Source organism: Somniosus microcephalus, unplaced genomic scaffold (assembly GCF_052327205.1).
Source record: "Somniosus microcephalus isolate GS21.2 unplaced genomic scaffold, FLI_Smic_1.0 unresolved_chr2, whole genome shotgun sequence".
Lineage (NCBI taxonomy): Eukaryota > Metazoa > Chordata > Chondrichthyes > Squaliformes > Somniosidae > Somniosus > Somniosus microcephalus.
The window spans coordinates 23467312-23485939 of NW_028225180.1; the positions used below are offsets into that span (position 1 = coordinate 23467312).

General features: G+C 46.5%; 4 non-coding genes across 4 annotated transcripts; all 4 read right to left on the reverse strand.

The window, feature by feature from the left end:
- Nucleotides 1-3090: 3090 nt before the first annotated feature.
- On the reverse strand, nt 3091-3163 carry trnat-ugu (transfer RNA threonine (anticodon UGU)). The gene has a single exon. It is a non-coding gene; the product is annotated as a tRNA-Thr (tRNA).
- Nucleotides 3164-6216: 3053 nt separating this feature from the next.
- Nucleotides 6217-6290, reverse strand: trnat-ugu (transfer RNA threonine (anticodon UGU)). The gene has a single exon. It is a non-coding gene; the product is annotated as a tRNA-Thr (tRNA).
- An 8066-nt stretch (nt 6291-14356) lies between these two features.
- trnat-ugu (transfer RNA threonine (anticodon UGU)) lies at nt 14357-14429 on the reverse strand. Its single transcript has one exon. It is a non-coding gene; the product is annotated as a tRNA-Thr (tRNA).
- Nucleotides 14430-16780: 2351 nt separating this feature from the next.
- trnat-ugu (transfer RNA threonine (anticodon UGU)) lies at nt 16781-16853 on the reverse strand. The gene has a single exon. It is a non-coding gene; the product is annotated as a tRNA-Thr (tRNA).
- Nucleotides 16854-18628: the final 1775 nt, after the last annotated feature.

Sequence of the window (18628 nt, forward strand, 5' to 3'; positions counted from 1 at the left end):
AGGATAGCAAACTGAGAAAAACCTTGACAATGTACAGACTTAGTGAACATAACCTGGCGATCGAAAAAGGTAGACACAGGCAGACCCGGCTACCAAGAGAGGACAGGATATGTTCTCATTGCAGTCAGGGTGTGGTGGAGACAGAGATGCACTTCCTCACAGCTTGTAGAAAATATCAGGGCATAAGGGAGAATTTCTACCCAAAGTTCACAAAAACATGCCTGGAATTCAGAAATTTGAATGATGACCAAAAACTCCCATACCTATTAGGGGAAGAGAGAAATTGTGTAACCTTAGCGGCACACTATGTTACAGCTTGCCATAAACAGAGGGACAACCACTAAATATAAGAAAAGAGTATATACAAATTATATTTGAATGTATATTCATACACTCAGGGTTATATCTGTTTCTACACTGTATGGATAGATCAGTGTTTATGTGTTCAACCATGAATGTTTTTCGATGCTTTGGCAACATAAGATGTACCTTGTCATCATGCTAATAAAGCAATTTGAATTGAATTGAATTGAACAGTGCTGTGCGTTTGAAGAATGAGGCAGGGCGCAGTTCACCACTCAGATTGTGTCTCATCCCCCGTTACCTGCCTCAGGCTCTTCAATAGTCACCTCACAACTACAATAGAGCAACTTTCCCATGCTAAAACGTCCCAAGGCAACTCAGTTACACATCTCTCTCTCAGTCTCTCTGCCTCCTTCTTTCTATATTTCTCCCTCTTTGTGTCTCTACCACTCTCTCTCTATCTTTCTCTCTATCTTTCTGTCACTCAATTCAATTCAATTCAATTCAAATCGCTTTATTGGCATGACAAGTTACATCTTATGTTGCCAAAGCATCGAAAAACATTCATGTTTGCTCACAAAAATACCGATCTATCCATACAGTGTATAAACAGATATATCCCTGGGTGTATAAATAGACTTTCATATAATTTATATATACTCTCTTCTTATATTTAGTGGTTGTCCCTCTGTTTATGGCAAGCTGTAACATAGTGTGCCGCTAGTGTTACACAATTTCTCTCTTCCCCTAGTAGGTATGGGAGTTTTTGTTCGCCTCTGTCACTCCCTTTCTACCTCTTTCTCTTTTTCTCTGTGTCTCTCTCACTTTCACTCTGTTTCTCACTCTCATTTTACCTCTTTCTCTCTCACTTGTTCTCTCTCTCAGTTTCTCTCTCTCCTCTCTCTTTCTCTCTCTCAATTTCTCTGTCACTTTCTCTCTCGCTCTTTCACTCAGTTTCTCTCTCTCCTCTCCCGTTTACTCTCTCAGTTTTTCTCTGTCACTTTCTCTCTCTCTTTCTCTCAGTTTCTCTCAATTTTTCTCCACCTCACTTTCTCTCTCTCTCTCTCTCACTTTCTCTCTCTCGCGTTGATTATCTCAATTGCTCTCTCACTTGCTCTCCCTCTCTCACTTGCTCTCCCTCCCTCACACTCTCTTTCTCTCTCTCTCTCTGTTTCTCTCTCTCATTTTCTCTCTCTCTCGCTTTCTCTCTATCTTTTTCTCTCTCACTTTCTCTCTCTCACTCTCACTTTCTCTCCCACTCAATTTCTCTCTCTCACTTTCGCTACCTCCTCTCTCTTTCTCTCTCTTTCACTCTCTCACTTTCTCTATCTCTCATTTTCTCTCTCTCCATCCCTTTCTCTATATCTCTCTTGTTCTCACTTTCTCATTCTCTCTCTCACTTTCTCTCTCACTCACATTCTATCTCTCTTGCTTTATTACTCTCACATTCTCTATCACATTCTCTATCACTTTCTCTCTCCCTTTCTCACTGTCTCTCTCTTTCTCTCTTGCTCTTTTTACTCTCTCTCACTTTCACTCTCACTTTCTCTCTCACATTCTCTCTCTTTCTCTCTCTTTCTCTCTCTTACTTTCTCTCTCCCTCTCTCTGACTTGCACTCGCTCTCTCACTTTCTCTCTCCCCTTCTCACTCTGTCTCTCTGCTTCGCTCTCTCTCCCCTTCCCCTCGCTCTCCCTCCCTCCTCTCTATTCTTTTCACTCTATCTCTCCGCTTAACTCTCTCTCTCCCATTCCGCCTCTCTCCTTCCATCTCTCCACTTCCCCTCCCTCTATCTCCTTCCCTCTCTCCACTTCACCCACACTCTCACGCCTTCCCCTCCCTCTATCTCCTTCCCTCTCTCCACTTCACCCACACTCTCTCCCCTTCCCCTTCTCTTTATCCCTTTCCCCACACTCTCTCTCCTTCCCCTCTCTCTATCCCTTTCCCCACACTCTCTCTCCTTCCCCTCTCTCTATCCCTTTCCCCACACTCTCTCTCTTTCCCCTCTCTCTATCCCTTTCCCCACACTCTCTCTCTTTCCCCTCTCTCTATCCCTTTCCCCACACTCTCTCCCCTTCCCCTCTCTCTATCCCTTTCCCCACACTCTCTCTCCTTCCCCTCTCTCTATCCTCACACTCTCTCTCCTTCCCCTCTCTCTATCCCTTTCCCCACACTCTCTCTCCTTCCCCCTCTCTCTATTCCTTTCCCCACACTCTCTCTCTATCCCTTTCCCCACACTCTCTCTCCTTCCCCTCTCTCGATCTCTTTCCCCACACTCTCTCTCCTTCCCTTCTCTCTATCCCTTTCCCCACACTCTCTCTCCTTCCCCTCTCTCTATTCCTTTCCCCACACTCTCTCCATCCCTTTCTCCACACTCTCTCCCCTTCCCCTCTCTCTATCCCATTCCCCACACTCTCTCCCCTTCCCCTCTCTCTATTCCTTTCCCCACATTCTCTCTCCTTCCCCTCTCTCTATCTCTGGCCCTCTCTGCACTTCACCCACAGTCTCTCTCCTTCCCTTTACTCTCCCTCTCCCCATCCGCCTTCTTGTCTCCCCAAGTGGAAAGGACAGAGTGGGAGGGGGAAGTGTAGAGAGAGGAGGTGAAGAAGGTGAGAGAGAGAGGGGAATGTGTAGAGAGAGGGTGAAGGGGAGAACAGGGGATTTGAATGGAAGGAGAGGGGGAGGGGAGTGAGAGCCTGTTCTTGGGATGGTCTCTGAACTGTTTCATACTTAAAAGAAAACATGTGGTGGATTAATGGCGAGTTCAGAAACAGAAAATAACTTTGCACAGGCCCCAGTGAGATTTGAACTCACGACCGTTGGTTTACAAGACCAGTGCTCTAACTCCTGAGCTATGGAGCCACTGAAACAAGATTGCTCTCATTCCCGGTAGTGCAACACAACATGGCTGATTACCTGACCATGGTAAAGGATAGCAAACTGAGAAAAACCTTGACAATGAACATACTTAGTGAACATAGCCTGGCGATCGAAAAAGGTAGACACAGGCAGACCCGGCTACCAAGAGAGGACAGGATATGTTCTCATTGCAGTCAGGGTGTGGTGGAGACAGAGATGCACTCCTCACAGCTTGTAGAAAATATCAGGGCATAAGGGAGAATTTCTACCCAAAATTCACAAAAATATTCCCGGAATTCAGAAATTTGAATGATGACCTAAAACTCCCATACCTATTAGGGGAAGAGAGAAATTGTGTAACCTTAGCGGCACACTATGTTACAGCTTGCCATAAACAGAGGGACAACCACTAAATATAAGAAAAGAGTACATACAAATTTTATATGAATGTATATTTATACACTCAGGGATATATCTGTTTCTACACTGTATGGATAGATCAGTGTTTATGTGTTCAACCATGAATGTTTTTCGATGCTTTGGCAACGTAAGATGTACCTTGTCATCATGCCAATAAAGCGATTTGAATTGAATTGAATTGAACAGTGCTGTGCGTTTGAAGAATGAGGCAGGGCGCAGTTCACCACTCAGATTGTGTCTCATCCCCAGTTACCTGCCTCAGGCTCTTCAATAGTCACCTCACAACTACAATAGAGCAACTTTCCCATGCTAAAACGTCCCAAGGCAACTCAGTTACACATCTCTCTCTCAGTCTCTCTGCCTCCTTCTTTCTATATTTCTCCCTCTTTGTGTCTCTACCACTCTCTCTCTATCTTTCTCTCTATCTTTCTGTCACTCATTTCAATTCAATTCAATTCAAATCGCTTTATTGGCATGACAAGTTACATCTTATGTTGCCAAAGCATCGAAAAACATTCATGTTTGTTCACAAAAATACCGATCTATCCATACAGTGTATAAACAGATATATCCCTGAGTGAAAAATAGATTTCATATCATTTATATATACTCTCTTTTTATATTTAGTGGTTACCCCTCTGTTTATGGCAAGCTGTAACATAGTGTGCCGCTAGTGTTACACAATTTCTCTCTTCCCCTAGTAGGTATGGGAGTTTTTGGTCGTCTCTGTCACTCCCTTTCTACCTCTTTCTCTTTTTCTCTGTGTCTCTCTCACTTTCTCTCTGTTTCTCACTCTCATTTTACCTCTCTCTCTCTCACTTGTTCTCTCCCTCTCTCTCTCAGTTTCTCTCTCTCATCTCTCTTTCTCTCTCTCAATTTCTCTGTCACTTTCTCTCTTTCTCTCAGTTTCTCTCTCTCCTCTCTCTTTCTCTCTCTCAATTTTTCTCTGTCACTTTCTCTCTCTCTTTCTCTCAGTTTCTCTCAATTTTTCTCTACCTCACTTTCTCTCACTCTCTCTCTCACTTTCTCTCTCTCGCGTTGACTATCTCAATTGCTCTCTCACTTGCTCTCACTTTCTCTCTTTTTCTCTCTCACACTCTCTTTCTCTCTCTCTCTTTCTCTCTCTCATTTTCTCTCTCCCTCACTTTCTCTCTATATTTTTCTCTCTCACTTTCTCTCTCTCACTTTCTCTCCCACTCAATTTCTCTCTCTCACTTTCGCTACCTCCTCTCTCTTTCACTCTCTCACTTTCTCTATCTCTCATTTTCTCTCCCTCCATCCCTTTCTCTATATCTCTCTTGTTCTCACTTTCTCATTCTCTCACTCGCACACTTTTTCTCTCACTCACATTCAATCTCTCTTGCTTTATTACTCTCACTTTCTCTAACACATTCTCTATCACTTTCTCTCTCCCTTTCTCACTGTCACTCTCTTTCTCTCTTGCTCTTTTTACTCTCTCTCACTTTCACTCTCACTTTCTCTCTCACATTCTCTCTCCCTCTCTCTGACTTGCACTCGCTTTCTCTCTCTCTCCCCTTCTCACTCTGTCTCTCTGCTTCGCTCTCTCTCCCCTTCCCTCTCTCTATCTCCTTCCCTCCTTTTCTCTCTCCTCTCCCTTCCCAATCTGTCTCTCCCATTTCCCCTCTCTCATTTCCCCCTCCTCCATCCGCCTCTCTCTCCCCTTCCCCTCGCTCTCCCTCCCTCCTCTCTCTCTATTCTTTTCACTCTGTCTCTCCGCTTAACTCTCTCTCTCCCATTCCGCCTCTCTCCTTCCATCTCTCCACTTCCCCTCCCTCTATAGCCTTCCCTCTCCACTTCACCCACACTCTCTCCCCTTCCCCTCTCTCTATCCCCACACTCACTCTCCTTCCCCTCTCTCTATCCCTTTCCCCACACTCTCTCTCCTTCCCCTCTCTCTATCCCTTTCCCCACACTCTCTCTCTATCCCTTTCCCCACACTCTCTCTCCTTCCCCTGTCTCTATTCCTTTCCCCACACTCTCTCTCCTTCCCCTCTCTCTATCCCTTTCCCCACACTCTCTCTCCTTCCCCTCTCTCTATCCCTTTCCCCGCACTCTCTCTCTATCCCTTTCCCCACACTCTCTCTCCTTCCCCCACACTCTCTCTCCCCACACTCTCTCTCCTTCCCTTCTCTCTATCCCTTTCCCCACACTCTCTCTCCTTCCCCTCTCTCTATCCCTTTCCCCACACTCTCTCCCCTTCCCCTCTCTCTATCCCTTTCTCCACACTCTCTCCCCTTCCCCTCTCTCTATCCCTTTCCCCACACTCTCTCCCCTTCCCCTCTCTCTATCCCTTTCCCCACACTCTCTCTCCTTCCCCTCTCTCTATCTCTGGCCCTCTCTGCACTTCACCCACAGTCTCTCTCCTTCCCTTTACTCTCCCTCTCCCCATCCGCCTTCTTGTCTCCCCAAGAGGAAAGGACAGAGTGGGAGGGGGAAGGGTAGAGAGAGGTGGTGAAGAAGGTGAGAGAGAGAGTGAAGAACAGGGGATTTGAATGGAAGGAGAGGGGGAGGGGAGTGAGAGCCTGTTCTTGGGATGGTCTCTGAACTGTTTCATACTTAAAAGAAAACATGTGGTGGATTAATGGCTAGTTCAGAAACAGAAAATAACTTTGCATAGGCCCCAGTGAGATTTGAACTCACAGACCTCTGGTTTACAAGACCAGTGCTCTAACCCCTGAGCTATGGAGCCACTGATACAGGATTGCTCTCATTCCCGTTAGTGCAACACAACATGGCTGATTACCTGACCATGGTAAAGGATAGCAAACTGAGAAAAACCTTGACAATGTACAGACTTAGTGAACATAGCCTGGCGATCGAAAAAGGTAGACACAGGCAGACCCGGCTACCAAGAGAGGACAGGATATGTTCTCATTGCAGTCAGGGTGTGGTGGAGACAGAGATGCACTTCCTCACAGCTTGTCGAAAATATCAGGGCATAAGGGAGAATTTCTACCCAAAATTCACAAAAATATGCCCGGAATTCAGAAATTTGAATGATGACCTAAAACTCCCATACCTATTAGGGGAAGAGAGAAATTGTGTAACCTTAGCGGCACACTATGTTACAGCTTGCCATAAACAGAGGGACAACCACTAAATATAAGAAAAGAGTATATACAAATTATATATGAATGTATATTTATACACTCAGGGATATATCTGTTTCTACACTGTAAGGATAGATCAGTGTTTATGTGTTCAACCATGAATGTTTTTCGATGCTTTGGCAACGTAAGATGTACCTTGTCATCATGCCAATAAAGCGATTTGAATTGAATTGAACAGTGCTGTGCGTTTGAAGAATGAGGCAGGGCGCAGTTCACCACTCAGATTGTGTCTCATCCCCCGTTACCTGCCTCAGGCTCTTTAATAGTCACCTCACAACTACAATAGAGCAACTTTCCCATGCTAAAATGTCCCAAGGCAACTCAGTTACACTCTATCTCTCTCTCAGTCTCTCTGCCTCCTTCTTTCTATATTTCTCCCTCTTTGTGTCTCTACCACTCTCTCTCTATCGTTCTCTCTATCTTTCTGTCACTCAATTCAATTCAATTCAATTCAACAAATCGCTTTATTGGCATGACAAGTTACATCTTATGTTGCCAAAGCATCGAAAAACATTCATGTTTGTTCACAAAAATACCGATCTATCCATACAGTGTATAAACAGATATATCCCTGAGTGTATAAATATACTTTCATATAATTTATATATACTCTCTTCTTATATTTAGTGGTTGTCCCTCTGTTTATGGCAAGCTGTAACATAGTGTGCCGCTAGTGTTACACAATTTCTCTCTTCCCCTAGTAGGTATGGGAGTTTTTGGTCGTCTCTGTCACTCCCTTTCTACCTCTTTCTCTTTTTCTCTGTGTCTCTCTCACTTTCTCTCTGTTTCTCAGGCTCATTTTACCTCTCTCTCTCTCACTTTCTCTCTCTCGCGTTGACTATCTCAATTGCTCTCTCACTTGCTCTCCCTCTCTCACTTTCTCTCTTTTTCTCTCTCACACTCTCTTTCTCTCTCTCTCTCTGTTTCTCTCTCTCATTTTCTCTCTCTCTCACTTTCTCTCTATCTTTTTCTCTCTCACTTTCTCTCTCTCACTCTCACTTTCTCTCCCACTCAATTTCTCTCTCTCACTTTCACTACCTCCTCTCTCTTTCTCTCTCTTTCACTCTCTCACTTTCTCTATCTCTCATTTTCTCTCTCTCCATCCCTTTCTCTATATCTCTCTTGTTCTCACTTTCTCATTCTCTCTCTCGCACACTTTCTCTCTCACTCACATTCTATCTCTCTTGCTTTATTACTCTCACTTTCTCTATCACATTCTCTATCACTTTCTCTCTCCCTTTCTCACTGTCTCTCTCTTTCTCTCTTGCTCTTTTTACTCTCTCTCACTTTCACTCTCACTTTCTCTCTCACATTCTCTCTCTCTCTCTTTCTCTCTCTTACTTTCTCTCTCCCTCTCTCTGACTTGCACTCGCTCTCTCGCTTTCTCTCTCTCTCCCCTTCTCACTCTGTCTCTCTGCTTCGCTCTCTCTCCCCTTCCACCTCTCTCCTTCCCTCTCTCTATCTCCTTCCCTCCTTTTCTCTCTCCTCTCCCTTCCCAATCTGTCTCTCCCATTTCCCCTCTCTCATTTTCCCCTCCTCCATCCGCCTCTCTCTCCCCTTCCCCTCGCTCTCCCTCCCTCCTCTCTTCTCCCTCTCTATTCTTTTCACTCTGTCTCTCCGCTTAACTCTCTCTCTCCCATTCCGCCTCTCTCCTTCCATCTCTCCACTTCCCCTCCCTCTATCTCCTTCCCTCTCTCCACTTCACCCACACTCTCGCCCCTTCCCCTCCCTCTATCTCCTTCCCTCTCTCCATTTCACCCACACTCTCTCCCCTTCCCCTCTCTCTATCCCTTTCACCACACTCTCTCTCCTTCCCCTCTCTCTATCCCTTTCCCCACACTCTCTCTCCTTCCCGTCTCTCTATCCCTTTCCCCACAATCTCTCTCCTTCCCCTCTCTCTATTCCTTTCCCCACACTCTCTCTCCTTCCCCTCTCTCTATTCCTTTCCCCACACTCTCTCTCCTTCCCCTCTCTCTATCCCTTTCCCCACACTCTCTCTCTATCCCTTTCCCCACACTCTCCCTCCTTCCCCTCTCTCTATTCCTTTCCCCACACACTCTCTCCTTCCCCTCTCTCTATCCCTTTCCCCACACTCTCTCTCCTTCCCCTCTCTCTATCCCTTTCCCCACACTCTCTCTCTATCCCTTTCCCCACACTCTCTCTCCTTCCCCTCTCTCTATCTCTTTCCCCACACTCTCTCTCCTTCCCTTCTCTCTATCCCTTTCCCCACACTCTCTCTCCTTCCCCTCTCTCTATCCCTTTCCCCACACTCTCTCCCCTTCCCCTCTCTCTATCCCTTTCTCCACACTCTCTCCCCTTCCCCTCTCTCTATCTCTGGCCCTCTCTGCACTTCACCCACAGTCTCTCTCCTTCCCTTTACTCTCCCTCTCCCATTCCGCCTTCTTGTCTCCCCAAGAGGAAAGGACAGAGTGGGAGTGGGAAGGGTAGAGAGAGGAGGTGAAGAAGGTGAGAGAGAGAGGGGAATCTGTCGAGAGAGGGTGAAGGGGAGAACAGGGGATTTGAATGGAAGGAGAGGGGGAGGGGAGTTTTTGGTCGTCTCTCACTCCCTTTCTACCTCTTTCTCTTTTTCTCTGTGTCTCTCTCACTTTCTCTCTGTTTCTCACTCTCATTTTACCTCTCTCTCTTTCACTTGTTCTCTGTCTCTCTCTCTCTCAGTTTCTCTCTCTCCTCTCTCTTTCTCTCTCTCAATTTCTCTGTCACTTTCTCTCTCTCTCTTTCTCTCAGTTTCTCTCTCTCCTCTGTCTTTCTCTCTCTCAATTCTTCTCTGTCACTTTCTCTCTCTCTCTCACTTTCTCTCTCTCGCGTTGACTATCTCAATTGCTCTCTCACTTGCTCTCCCTCTCTCACTTTCTCTCTCTTTTTCTCTCTCACACTCTCTTTCTCTCTCTCTCTCTCTGTTTCTCTCTCTCATTTTCTCTCTCTCTCACTTTCTCTCTATCTTTATCTCTCTCACTTTCTCTCTCTCACTCTCACTTTCTCTCCCACTCAATTTCACTCTCTCACTTTCTCTATCTCTCATTTTCTCTCCCTCCATCCCTTTCTCTCTATCTCTCTTGTTCTCACTTTCTCATTCTCTCTCTCGCACACTTTCTCTCTCAGTCACATTCTATCTCTCTTGCTTTATTACTCTCACTTTCTCTATCACATTCTCTACCACTTTCTCTCTCCCCCTTCCTCACTCTCTCTCACTGTCTCTCTCTTTCTCTCTTGCTCTTTTTACTCTCTCTCACTTTCACTCTCACTTTCTCTCTCACATTCTCTCTCTCTCTTTCTCTCTCTTTCTCTCTCTTACTTTCTCTCTCCCTCTCTCTGACTTGCACTCGCTCTCTCACTTTCTCTCTCTCTCCCCTTCTCACTCGGTCTCTCTGCTTCGCTCTCTCTCCCCTTCCACCTCTCTCCTTCCCTTTCGCTATCTCCTTCCCTCCTTTTCTCTCTGCTCTCCCTTCCCAATCTGTCTCTCCCATTTCCCCTCTCTCATTTCCCCCTCCTCCATCCGCCTCTCTCTCCCCTTCCCCTCGCTCTCCCTCCCTCCTCTCTTCTCCCTCTCTCTTCTTTTCACTCTGTCTCTCCGCTTAACTCTCTCTCTCCCATTCCGCCTCTCTCCTTCCATCTCTCCACTTCCCCTCCCTCTATTGCCTTCCCTCTCCACTTCTCCCACACCCTCTCCCCTTCCCCTCCCTCTATCTCCGTCCCTCGCTCCACTTCACCCACACTCTCTCCCCTTCCCCTCCCTCTATCTCCTTCCCTCGCTCCACTTCACCCACACTCTCTCCACTTCCCCTCCCTCTATCTCCTTCCCTCTCTCCACTTCACCCACACTCTCTCCCCTTCCCCTCCCTCTATCTCCTTCCCTCTCTCCACTTCACCCACACTCTCTCCCCTTCCCCTCCCTCTATCTCCTTCCCTCTCTCCACTTCACCCACACTCTCTCCCCTTCCCCTCCCTCTATCTCCTTCCCTCTCTCCACTTCACCCACACTCTCTCCCCTTCCCCTCCCTCTATCTCCTTCCCTCTCTCCACTTCACCCACACTCTCCCCCCTTCCCTTTTCTCTCTCCCTCCTTCTACTCTCCCCAAGAGGAAAGGACAGAGTGAGAGGGGGAAGGAGAGAGTCAAGGGGAGAGAGTAGGAGGAAGGGAAGTGGTGAGAGAGCGGGGAAAGTGTAGAGAGAGGAGGTGAAGGGGAGGTGGGGAAGGTGATAGAGAGGCGGAGGGAGAGAGAGAGTGAAGAGGGATGTATAGAGAGAGGGTGAAGGGGAGAGAGAGAGAGGGGTAAGGAGGAGAGAGAGGCAAAGAGTGGGCGTTCAGGGGAATTGAACAGAAGGAGAGGGGGAGGTGGAGATGGGGAAGGGAGAGAGAGCCTGTTCTCGTGTTGGGCTCAGAGCTATTTCATACTTAAAAGTAAACATGCTGTGAATTAACAGTGAGTTTAGAAACAGAAGCTAAATTTGTAGAGGTAGTGGGGAAAATGCTAGAGTCCATTATAAAAGATGTAATTGAATAGCACTTGGAAAACAGTGACAGGATCGGACAAAGTCAACATGGATTTACAAAAGGTAAATCATGCTTGACTAATCTTGACTAATCTACTGGAATTATTTGAGGATGTAACTGGTAGAATAGATAGGGGAGAACCAGTGGATGTGGTGTATTTGGACTTTCAGAAGGCTTTCGATAAGGTCCCGCATAAGAGATTAGCATGTAAATGTAAGGCACATGGGATTGGGGCAAAGTACTGACTTGGATAGAGAACTGGTTGGCAGACAGAAAGCAAATAGTTGGAATAAACGGATCTTTTTCTGAGTGGCAGGCAGTGGCAAGTGGGGTACCGCAGGGGTCAGTCCTAGGAACCCAGCTATTCACAATATATATTAATGATCTAGACGAGGGAACTAGATGTAATATCTCCAAATTTGCAGATGACACAAAGCTCGGTGGGCGTGTGTGCTGTGAGGAGGATGCCGAGAAACTCCAGTATGATTTGGACAGGTTGGGTGATTGGGCAGATGTATGGCAGATGCAGTGTAATGTGGATAAATGCGAGGTTATCCACTCCGGTGGTAAAAACAGGAAGGCAAATTATTATCTGCACGGCAATCGATTGGGAGAAGGGGAAGTGCAACGAGATCTGGGTGTCCTTGTGCACCAGTCACTGAAGGTAAGCATGCAGGTGCAGCAGGCGGTTAAGAAGGCAAATGGTATGTTGGCCTTCGTAGTGAGAGGGTTCGAGTACAGGAGCAAAGATGTCTTGCTACAGTTGTACAGGGCCTTGGTGAGACCACACCTTGAGCATTGTGTGCAGTTTTGGTCGCTTTATCTGAGGAAGGATGCAATTGCCATGGAGGGAGTGCAGCGAAGATTTACCAGACTGATACCTGGGATGGCAGGAATGACGTATAAGGAGAGATTGGGTCGATTGGGCTTATACTCGCTGGAGTTTAGAAGAATGAGAGGGGACATCATTGAACTTATACATTTCTAACAGGACTAGAAAGACTAGATGCAGGAAGAATGTTCCTGATGGTGGGGGAGTCCAGAACCAGGGGTCACAGTCTAAAGATAAGGGGTAAGCCATTTAGGGCTGAGATGAGGAGGAATTTCTTCACCCAGAGAGTGGTGAACCTGTGGAATTCTCTACCACAGAAGGCAGTTGAGGCCAATTCATTAACTATATTCAAGAAGGAGTTAGATATATTTCTTAAGGCTAAAGGGATCTGGGGAGAAAGCAGGGACCGGGTACTGAGTTGGAAGATCAGCCATGATCTCATTGAATGGCGGAGCAGGCTCGAGGGGCCGAATGGCCTACTCCTGCTCCTATCTTCTATGTTTCTCCCTATCTCTGTCCCATTCCGCTTCTCTCCTTCCATCTCTCCACTTCCCCTCTATCTCCCCTTCACCCACACACTCTCTCCTTCCCCTCTCTCTATCTCCTTCACTCTCTCCACTTCACCAACACTCTCTCTCCCCTGCACCCTCTCTCTCCCTTTCGCCTCTGCTCTCCCCATCCTCCTTCTACTCTCCGCAAGAGGAAAGGACAGAGTCAGAGGGGGAAAGAGAGAGGGTAAGGTGAGAGAGTGAGCGAAGGAGGAGAGCGAGGCAAAGAGGGGGATTACAGAGGAATTGAGCAGAAGGTAAGGGAGAGGTGGAGAGATTGGGAAGGGAGAGAGAGCCTGTTCTCGTGTTGGTCTCGGAGCTGTTTCATACATAAAAGTAAACATGCTGCAAATTAACAAAGTTGCATAGGCACCAGTGAGATTTGAACTCACGACCCCTGGTTTGACAAGACTAGGGCTCTAACTCCTGAGCTATGGAGCCATCTGTACTAGGTTGTTTCTCATTCCAGTTAGTGCTGTGTGTATGAAGAATGAGGCAGGGCGCAGTTCACCACTCAGATTGTGTCTCATACCCCGATACCTGCCTCAGGCTCTTCAATACTCACCTCTCAACTACAATAGAGCAACTTACATGTACTAAAACGTCCCATGGTAACTCAGTTACACTCTCGATAGCAAAATACTGCAGATCACAGAAACCCCACTGTGCAGATAGAGGCCATTTCGGCCCATCGAGTCTGCACCGACACATATCCCACCCGATCCCCGTAACCCCTACACCAACACATGTCCCACCCTATCCCCATGTCTTTAATCCCCCTAACACGAAGGGTCAATTTATCATAGCCAATCAACCTAACCGCACATCTTTGGACTGTGGGAGGAAACCGGAGCACTCGGAGGAAACCCACGCAAACACGGGGAAAATGTGCAAACTCCACACAGACGGTCACCTGAGGCCGGATTCGAACGCAGGTCTCTGGCGCTGGGAGGCAACAGTGCTAACCACCATGCCACCATGCTGCTAGAAATCTGAAATAACAACAGAAAAGGATGGAAAAACTGAGCTGGCCAGGCAACATCCTTGGAGAGAAATTATAGAGTCAACATTTCGGGTCCGCACTGAACACAGGGCTCACACAGAACACAAGGCCCGCACTGAACACAGGGGCCATACTGAACACAGGGCCCGCACTGAACACAGGGCCCGCGTTGCACACAGGGCCCTCACCGATAACAGGACCCTCACCGATAACAGGGCCCGAACTGAACACAGGGCCCGCACTTAACACAGGGCCCGCTTTCTCTCCCCCTCTCCCTCTCTCTCTCTCCCTTTCCCCTCACTCTCTCTCTCTTTCCCCTCGTTCTCTTCTCTTCCTCTCTCCTCTTTTCACGCTGTCTAACCACTTCCCGCCTCCCTCCTTCCAGCTGTCCATTTCCCCTCTTTATCTCCTTCCCTTTTCTCTCTCCCCTACACACTCTCTCCCTTTCGCCTCTTCTCTCCCCATCCTCCTTCTACTCTCCCCAAGAGGAAAGGATCAGAGTGAGAGGGGGAAAGAGAGAAAGTAGGAGGAAGGGAAGTGGTGAGAGAGCGGGGAAAGTGCAGAGAGAGGAGGTGAATGGGAGGTGAGAGAGAGGGTGAAGGGGAGAGAGAGATGCAAAGAGGGGGAATTGAACAGAAGGAGAGGGAGAAGTGGCGATTGGGAAGGGCGAGAGAGATCCTGATCTTGTGTTGGCCTCAGAACTTTTTCATGTTTAAAAGTAAACATGCTGTAAATTAACAAATTTGCAGAGGCCCTAGTGAGATTTGAACTCACAACCCCTGGTTTACAAAACCAGTGCTTTAACCACTGAGCTACAGAACCACCTGCAAAGAAGTGTTTCTCATTCCAGTTAGTGCTGTGTTTTTGAAGAATGAGGCAGGGCGCAGTTCACCACTCAGATTGTGTCTCATCCCCCGATATCTGCCTCTGGCTCTTCAATAGTCGCCTCTCAACAACAATAGAGCAACTTTCACGTACTAAAACGTCCCAAGGCAACTCAGTTACACTCATCTCTCTCTCAGTCTCTCTGCCTCCTTCTTTCTATATTTCTCCCTCTTTGTGTCTCCACCACTCTCTCTCTATCTTTCTGTCACTCTCTGTCCCTTTCTAGCTCTTTCTCTTTTTCTCTGTGGCGCTCTCACTTTCTCTCTCTTTCTCTCTCCCTCTCTGTTACTTTTACTCTCTCTCCCCTTCGCCCTTCCTCAGTCTCATTGCTCTTCCTCCATCCGCCCTTCTCTCATCTATTCTCTCACACTCTCCACTTTCCCGCTCTCTCCCATTCTCACTCTGTCTCTTGCCCCCTTCCACCTCTCTCCTTCTGTAGGGGAGCATCTTTTAACTGGTTTATGGTAATTTGCCTGGTCAGGCAGCTTTGCCCGCACCCTGACCAATGCCAACCTTTTACCTGGTTTACGGTAATTTACCTGGTCAGCAGCCTTTGCCTGCTACCCTTAAACCAATTCAAACAGCGGTTTCGAATCGCTACCCCACCTTCCAGTTCTGACTGAAGGACTTATAATTAATGATATATTAAAAGCGGACAACTGGTCTGGGTGTGAGAAAGTCAAACTTTATTAAACTATAGAAACTGTAATCAAATTTAAACTATACCACATGAACACAGTAATTACAGTAAAATTGCTTAAATGGGGGAAGGCAGACGGCAAAAACGAGGGATTGATGGCTACAATGTTGATTAAACAATCTTAGCAATTTCCCCTAAATCAACCCCCCCCCCAACTCCTGACTAGGTGGCCTTGCTGAGGAGTCAGAAACCCTGCTCACCTGTGGTCCAGCGAAGTAAGAGAGAGAGATCGCTTCTCAGGAGCTATCTTTTATATCCTGCCAACTCCTGTTTGGCACTGAAAAAGGTCTGTGTGCAAAATTCGCGCCCAAAAGTTCCAATACACAAAAGAAAGCCATGACTGGCTGATTCAAAGTGACTGATTTAATGTGTCTGCACTCTGGGGCCGAAGTGTACCCGCCCACATCCAGAGTTCACCTGGGCTAAAACAAAAGGGTATTCAACTGCCTTATTGTTTAGAATTGGGTGATTCAAAAACCCATTCATTCCTAAACTGTTGCATATCAAAAGACCTTTTCCTGAGTTTAGATGTATCTATTGTGTGTAAGTGCTTTGAATGGGTTTGGATTTCTGTGCAAATAGAAGCCAATTGTTCTGCGGTTTCGGTTCAAGTGGGCTAATCCCGTAAGTAAATCAACATCCTGCAGTTTCGTATAAACAAACCTTGCCTCTCCACAAAAGGGAAACTCCCTGGTTTGATTGACAGGTCTTTCACACAGACACATTACAAGCTGTACCAGCTGCTTTTCCAAGCCGCACTGTTCTTGGCCAATGCTTTCTGACGGCCATTTAAAAACTTTTTTGTGATTGACCAGGCTCAAGGGCACAAATTCAAATCAAATGTACTGTCTTAATGTGTGCGAATATTTCCACAGAACTCCTCGATTCCGGTGTTGTCCATGTGCTGTCCATCTCAGAGCAGTCTTTCGTGGCTCTGAGTATGCTTTAAAAACATTGATCCAACCCAGCGGCATTTCAAAACACATAATTCTTCAACAACGATATGGACCAATATTTCCCGATCTTCAAGGAAAATAGGGGAATTTTGCAAACCCCTACACTTCCTCTATCTCCTTCCCTCTCACCCCTTCCCTTCATTCTTCTCTTCCCTCCCCTTCTAACTCTGTCACTCCCTCTTGCCTCTATCTCCTTCCCTTCCCTTCTCTCCCTTCCCACTTTGTTCCCCTGTCTCATTTCCCCCTCCTCCATCTGCCTCTCCTCTCCCCTTCCCCTCGCTCTATCTCACCTTGCCGCTCTCGGCATCCCCCCTCTCCAACTCCCACTTCTGCCTCTCTCTCCTCTCATTCTCCCTCCCTCTTCTTTCTCTTCTTGCCTCCCTGCTTCCAGCTGTCCACTTCCCCTCTCTCTCCTTCCCTTCATCTCTTCTCTCCCCATCCTCCTCCTTCTACTCTCCCCAAGAGGAAAGGACAGAGTGAGAGAGGAAAGGGGAGAGATAGGCAGGCAAAGAGAGGGAGTACAGGGGAATTGAACAGAAGAGGGAGAGGTGGAGATTGAGCCTTTTCTCGTGTTGGTCTTGGAGCTGTTTCGCACTTAAAAGTAAACATGCTGTGAATTAACAAATTTGCAGAGGCACCAGTGAGATTTGAACTCACGACCCCTGGTTTACAAGACCAGTGCTCTAACCCTTGAGCTATGGAGCCACCTGCACTGAATTATTTCTCATTCCAGTTAGTGCTGTGCGTTTGAAGAATGAGGCAGGGCGCAGTTCACCACTTAGATTGTGTCTCATCCCCCGATACCTGCCTCAGGCTCTTCAATAGTCACCTCTCAACAACAATAGAGCAACTTTCACGTACTAAAACGTCCCAAGGCAACTCAGGTCCACTCTCTCTCTCTCTCAGTCTCTCTGCCTCCTTCTTTCTATATTTCTCCCTCTTTGTGTCTCTACCACTCTCTCTCTATCTTTCTGTCACTCCCTTTCTATCTCTCTCTTTTTCTCTGTTTCTGTCTCACTCACTTTGCCTCTCTCTCCCCTCTGTCACTTTCTCTCTCTCACTACCTCCTCTCTCAATTCAATTCAATTCAATTCAAATGCTTTATTGGCATGAAAGTTTACAGAGAACAATATTGCCAAAGCTTACATAGCAAAAAGGTACAGTTTTCCAACATTCTGTAGGTGTCAATCGATTTGACATTTGTTGGGTACATACAATATTATTTTAAACAATATTAATTTTAAACAGTCTTTGTACTTCATTTGGTACGTTCAATATTAATTTTAAACAGTCTTAATTTTAAACAGTCCTCAGGTTGTGACATGTTGTTACATATTTGGCCCCAAGGTATGGTCTGTCTCCTTCTCCTAGGACTAATCTCAATTTTGACAGGTCATCCAATTCCTTGAAATCTGGGGTTGTTTGGCTTAGCTTGTTGAATAATATGTTTCTTGATGTGTTGAATTTTTCGCATTTTAGGAGGAAATGCATTTCTTTTTCAACCTCGCCGGCCAGACATTGATCGCATATTCTATTCTCTCTAGGCTGCCAGGATTTCTTGTATCTGCCTTTTTCAATTTCCAGTTGGTGGTCGCTTAGTCTGTACCTGGTGAGGGTCTGTCTCTGTTTTGTGTCTCTGATGGTCGTGAGGTAGTCTGCCAGTTTATATTCTCTTTTTAGGGCCCGGTAACATTCTAATCTGCTTTGGCTTTCGGTTATTTTGTTCCAATGTTCCAGGTATGTTCCTTTGCATTGTTTAATGATTTGGTTCACTCGGATTGGTGTTTGGACGGCTGTGTTGGTCTGGGGCTGGTCAGGGTCCGGCTGAGTACTTAGTTTCAGTAGCAGCTGACTCAGGGGACTCTTTTCTGGGTTTAGCTCTTGGGTCTGAAAGGCTTTGAAATGAAGGGTGTCTGGGGAGCTAGATTTGAGGTGATTTAGGAAGTTTAGTGCTCGTTTTTGGATGTTTATTATCAGTGGGTATCTGCCTAGTTCGGCTCTGCATGCATTTGTTGGCGTTTTTCTTTGGGTGCGAAGGATGCTTCAGCAGAATTCTGCATGTAGGGCTTCTATTGTGTGTTTTTCCCATTTAGTGTAGCTTTGGTGATTTAGCGGGCCCCATACTTCACTACCGTACAGTGCAATGGGCAGGATTATGCTGTCAAATATTTTGAGCCAGATTTTGATTGGGATTTGGATGTTGTAGAATTTTCTTTTTATTGCATATAGGGCTCTTCGGGCTTTTTCTTTTAGTGCATTCACTGCTATGCTGAAGCTCCCTGATGCTGTAATAGTTAGACCAAGGTAGGTGTAGCTCATAGTGTGTCCTATAGTGGTATCACTGAGGGTAAACTGGTATTTGTTTTCCTGACATCTGGGCCTTTTTTGAAAAATCATGATGTTGGTTTTCTTTAGATTTACTGTTAGAGCCCAATTTTGGCAGTATTTGTCGAGTAGGTCTAGTTGTTGCTGTAATCCCT